Below are 6,000 nucleotides of genomic sequence, written 5' to 3' on the forward strand. Positions count from 1 at the left end.
TAGCCTAGGTTTGTCTATAGGCTCAGTGAGGCTCACAGTTCTAAACTTAAGCGCTCGGGACGATATCTACTACCTGGTTTAGTATAAATAGAAGTCTCGGTGGCTAGTAATTTAATCAAAGGTTATTAAATGGTTTAGAATCATATGGTTATCCTTTATCGCATTGTGACTAGGTTTTACTGCAAGAGCTCAGGAATTAAGGATTATGCTCGGGGTCGTTATACGCTTGTTGCTCGGAATCCGAGGTAAGAAAACTACACTGATGTGGTTGTTTTTGGGACTAAGTTTGCCTATATCTTAAAATATGCATTGTGTGACTGTGTTGTTGTTATGTGAAATATGAAAGTACGACCTAAGGGTACCGAAGCTGATGATTTGCGCATAGGACGTGGCTCGGCCACTGTGAGTTGGGGTCAGCTAAATAAACAACGGACTCGACCTAAGCGAGTTGGGGTTAGTTGAAAAAGGGCTCGGCCTAAGGGCGCCAACCCTAAATATTTGTATTACTGGTTAAAATGTGTGCTCGAGAATATATGTTGGTCGTTGTGTGGCTTAATGCTTGTACTTTGTTGAGTAATTGGATTGGTTGGGTCAAGGTTGACTAAATGCTACTATTGATATTGTTCCCTATAATCTATTATCATTTGAATATGGTGAATTATATATATTGTCTTTATACTAATTCCTAGTTTTGCATGTTGTTTTAAGTTTTCTTGCTGGGCCTTGGCTCATGGGTGCTACGTGGTGCACGTAAGGGTGTTGTTAGCTGGACCAGCCATGAGCTAGAGAGATTCACGGGAAGAACTAGGGTTAAACCCTATTTTTGCAGCTTAGGATGGCTAAATTGTATCTGGTTATCATTTTACATGTCTATAAACTAATTTTTGGGATCCCGTGTAAAAACTTAACATTTTAATGACCAAAAGTTAACCAAAAGCTTCATTATAATGAGCTAGAGAGCTTCATTTTGTTGACAAAAAGTTTTATTACTTGACCTTGAATTAGTTTTTTAATTGCACATTTAACTTTAAACGACTTGCTTAGCTAGTTAAGCATTATTTTAAACACACAGTGTAACGGTCTTGGTTATCTGGGGCTTTACAACTTTCTATTAGAGCGGTCTAGGATTAAGGGTTCCTGAAGACTAGCTTGGCATGTACACTCACCGCTAAAGATAAGCTCGACTCACGGTTAGGTATCTAATGATATGATTATGTGGTTAATTGTTTAAATTGAACCTCTATACCTTATCTACGTGTTAGTATAGAGAAACCATGATGTGTATGAATATATCTGGTAGTAATGGAATTTGATAATTAATGCTTGAGTGATATAGATTGGCCCGTTGATATGTATATTGTGTGTGTGATTATTGTAATTGTTTGGACTTGCCCGTGGGATACCAGGGCTGAGGGGTTAAGTCTGTCATTACGAACTAACTCAGAATGTATGTACTCAAGATAGCTATTGGGCATGGTATTACTAGAATTGGGGTTGTAGATGATAGTTAGGGTTGAAACCCTCCATCTGCCCCTGGAATTTGCAGCAAATGTTTGCTTGCATGTGAGTAAGGCTGCTAGATAAGGATAAGAAGATTAGATGATTGAGACAGCGGGTTCCATTGGGGAAAACATTGTTTCGTATGTCTTGACAGTAAAGAAACCAGTGTTGGTTTTGTTTGAGAATCCAAACAGATAAGAGTTATCGTATGAATGACGTTAGAAGCATTATCCTCCATTTTTCGAGGAAGGTTTGGGTTAACTCATGAACTGATCACTAGATGGATATGATAGACTAAGTCCTTGATGATATGAGAATGGTAGGCCATGATAGAGTAGTTGCGCCAGCATGCGGAAGGAGGATGCCCTGATGTGGTGGGGAATAGTACCCCAAACCCAGAATGTTGTCATGATAGGTTGGGAGGAATTCAGACAGTGACTTGACAAAAGAGACTACTATGACGCAGTTTGAACTCTGAAGACTAATGTAATGCCCTACTTCCTTAGAGCCGTTACCAAGTGAGTTTTAAGACAAAACAGTGTGCAATGAACTCGCTAACTGAGGTTTTTAAAACGAAAGTGTGACTAATCAAAAGTTAAGGCTGTAATCTTTAAAAATGCGTTATTTCAATAAAAACTTCTAGTATTAAACATTTTGGATCCCAAAATAAGGTTTGAAAACTATTTACATCTTGAAATAAGTTTACAGTTGATTAGTTATAAAAATCATAGATTATTACAGCCATTTCTCGAATAAACCCCCAACCAAAGCAGTCGGGCAGGCCAAACATGTACGCATCGCTTCACGCTCTCCGTACTCATGGTTGGTTGACTCAATCTATGCCCTTACCTGCAACACAGAGCACCCGTGAGCCGAAGCCCAGCAAGAAAACTCATGCAGTTCATAACATATGAAAATTATACAGTTAATCATATCAGATAGTACACAGAAAAACAGGTCAACCATTAGACTAAGCAAACACGGCCATGCCGCCCCAGAAGCCTTACCAAAGCCTGGGGTCTCGGTCCTCACCGTAAGGATATCACATGTATCCACTGGGTCCTACCCTGACTATAAGCATCCCATGTGCTAAGTGTTACTTCCGGCCCCACTGTCGTTCTCGGCCTTTCGCCGTTCTCGGCTCCATTGCCGTTCTCGGCTCCTATGGGTGTTATAGTTTTCTTACCTGTATTCCGAGCTTCACAAAGACCTAGTCACTACACGTATAAAACATCCTTTAATACTAATCAATTCAAAATCATTTCCCGGAACCAATTCCACACTCTCGGGACTCCCAAATTCCTAAAACAAATCATTGGAAACATCCCCCGAACCCCCGGAGTAAAAGCTCAAAAAAATGAAAAATTTCAAGTCCTGAAAATGGCCTAGCGCCGCGGCGCTACCCAAGAGGGCCGCGGCGCCCAGCAAGTCAGAAGCCTCCCCCTGCCCAAAAATAGCCTCGCGCCGCGGCGCCCAAGAACAGGGCCGCGGCACTCCTACACGAAACCCAGATTTCTGGGTTTTTCCCTGCATTTTCCCCGAGCTAACACCACTCCAAATCATCCCAAGCAGGTACCCAAGCCCCAAAACCAGTTCAAAACCCCACTTAGACCATCTAACAACTCAGAAACATCATCAAAGAAACCCAAACACAAAAATCAAATCCCCAAAATCCACATCTTTGATTTCAACTTCAGAAAATAAAAACCCAAAACTCAAACTTAAACCATGCTTAAATTCCTCAAACCATAACAGAAACAAGCCTTAAATCACATAGAATCCTTACCTTGAATGAAGAATCCAACCCTAAGCTTCCTTCATCTCCTAAGTCTCCAATTTCAGCTCCATCACTCCTCTTCTTCTTCTTCTTCTTCTTCTCATTGCCCTAGCTTTCCTTCTAGCTTTTCTTCTCTTCCAATTATATCAAAACCAACATATATCCCCAATCCTAAACCGTGTACCCCATATCCCAGCTGAAAGGTGCCTAAACCCCCAGCCAAATGACCATGTTACCCCTCCAATTAATCCTTTCCTAAGTAAGCCATCAAGGGCACTCTAGTCCTTTCACTTATATTTCATTTCTACCATTTTCCAACTAAACTTGTTACCCACAGCAGTAACTAATGGTTACCCAGGTTACTCAATCACCAATAACCATTAACTGCTAAGTCTCAATTTAACCATAACAATTCCCAAGATACCCCTAGGCTCCTACCGAGCCGGGTATAAAATCCCGTTGTGACTTTTGAGTAAACTAGCTCTCTAGGACCGTCTCGGCACGTGCATCATAATAACAACACCACACTCACGTGGTACGAATCACATAATACAATTATCACATATATGCCCTCAGCGGGCTAAAATTACCAATTTACCCCTATCATACAAACGGGGTCCACATGCATATTTATTTCACCTAAACATGCATACTAACCACATATTCATTAAATTCACATAAATTAATGCAGTAAAACAATTATTGCCCTCCTGGCACACTAATCAAGGCTCCAAGCCTTATTAGCAAATTTAGGTCGTTACAACTATCCCCTTCTCATAAAAATTTCGTCCTCGAAATTTACCCAAACACATCAGTCAGCAACCCGCAATACTGACCATAATTTCCAAGGTCCACCGCCTTACTTTAGTTCCCAACAACACTCTTTCAGGCGTAAAAATCTTGCCCCACAAGATCTTGTCTAATAGCCATACTCTCGTTATCCCCTCGTTCACACCGCAACCCTGCTGAAGCCTCAGGGTCTGCCTAGATTACCATGACCAATTCATTGTCTTATTCCTGATTCCAGAGATACTCAAAAGTCATCACCTCTACCAGGTGGGATCAACTTGTAGGCCCCGCTGGCCTAACCCTTAGTACAACTTCAGGATTTTATGTTGAATCAAGAGTCAGAACTCTCCCTTCTTTCTCTGAACACCATACAAATCCTTGCCTGTTATTACGTAGAGTTACAAATCTTTCCTTCCGGAACATTATTTTCCCAAAATTTAACAATTTACAAGCTGTTTATTCTTTCAAATAGGCAGACACTCCTGCCTTAAGAATTCCAACAACCTCTTTGGCTTTCTCTCTAAACCAATGCCAAATCGTAGTATTCACTATCCTTCACCTCTTACCATGCCCTATGTCGTGTTACATTAACAAGACACCAGCAACTGCAACCACGACTAACTCATCAGGGATTACACTTCCCTTAATACCTCAAGTATTCGCCTACTCAGCGCTCAATTCTTTAAGATATCTGATAAACTTTCAGACTACCATTTCACTTGCAATCAACTGATAATCCCAGATTCCCACTCTGTTCTTTTCGTTCCCTAGATCCATTCCAAAATTTAAAATACTATAGGGTCTCAATTCATTATCATCGACGTTCTACCCTGAAACCAGTTCACTTGACCCAACTGCATTACTCGATCAACAGAGTTAAAACTTTTCATGTCTGGATACCTTACTTAAGGTCTATTGTGGTCTATTCCCATGATACACCACCACATCACCTAACCCCTCAGGTTCCAAAGGAAAACACTAGATTCTGTCACCCGCTCCACCCTCCCGGTACGACATACCCTAGGAGGTGGAATGATATCCATTCAGAATTCTCATTCATAAACCAAATCTAATTGGATCTTTCATCCAATCCTGGTATCTTAACTTGTACCACCTTGGCAGGGTTCCTCCCTGCTTCGACCAAAGCCAACACTTCAGATTCCATAGTTCAGTGACACTCACCAGCTAACCATAACCCACTAACGTTATGCCGAACTCAGTCGTTGCTTTGTCCACCCCATTACAATCTATGGCGTTATTCCTTGACTGACACACGCCTCTCAGTTAGGAGTTCCGCCTCCAAATAAATTTCCCCTAGCTCAATCGAGGATTTCAAACACTGATCATCCGTCTGTTACTTTTCATCACATCTGGGTCTCAACGTTATCTTTCTTACTAATACCTAATACTCAAGTACCTTATGCTATGCGCAACCGTCGACTTAACGTTCCAAGGATATCAACCATGATCCATTCTTTCATCTCCCGCAAGGTTCGATCCCTCCTCGCGTCAATCTGAGCCTGGGCGTGCCCAACCTGTGATGCACCCCCACCGTTCCATATCCTCATCATGGATTAGGTTCTTTATGCCATCACTCTGTACTTAACCATAACACACACATATTACATCATCACCAGACACCAATCAATTCTTACCTTGTCTTCTGAATTTCTTTCTGATTTGACACCACTCAGTCCGTCTAACCTCAAGTTTTACTATTCTCCTCATCTCTGATGTAGTTGTCTCCGGAGGTGCTTATGCAATAGATGACGCGCTTACCAGTCCTATTATTCTTTCTGTTCTTCAGATATTCTTCATTAGCTTCTTCGTGGCTTCAGATTAATTCTCCTCATACCTGTCATTTCTTCTTGTAGCTCTACCCTGGGTACTCCTAACGACATCAAAACTGACATTCCGTAGAACCTTACCTGTGA

Source organism: Humulus lupulus, chromosome 6 (assembly GCF_963169125.1).
Source record: "Humulus lupulus chromosome 6, drHumLupu1.1, whole genome shotgun sequence".
Lineage (NCBI taxonomy): Eukaryota > Viridiplantae > Streptophyta > Magnoliopsida > Rosales > Cannabaceae > Humulus > Humulus lupulus.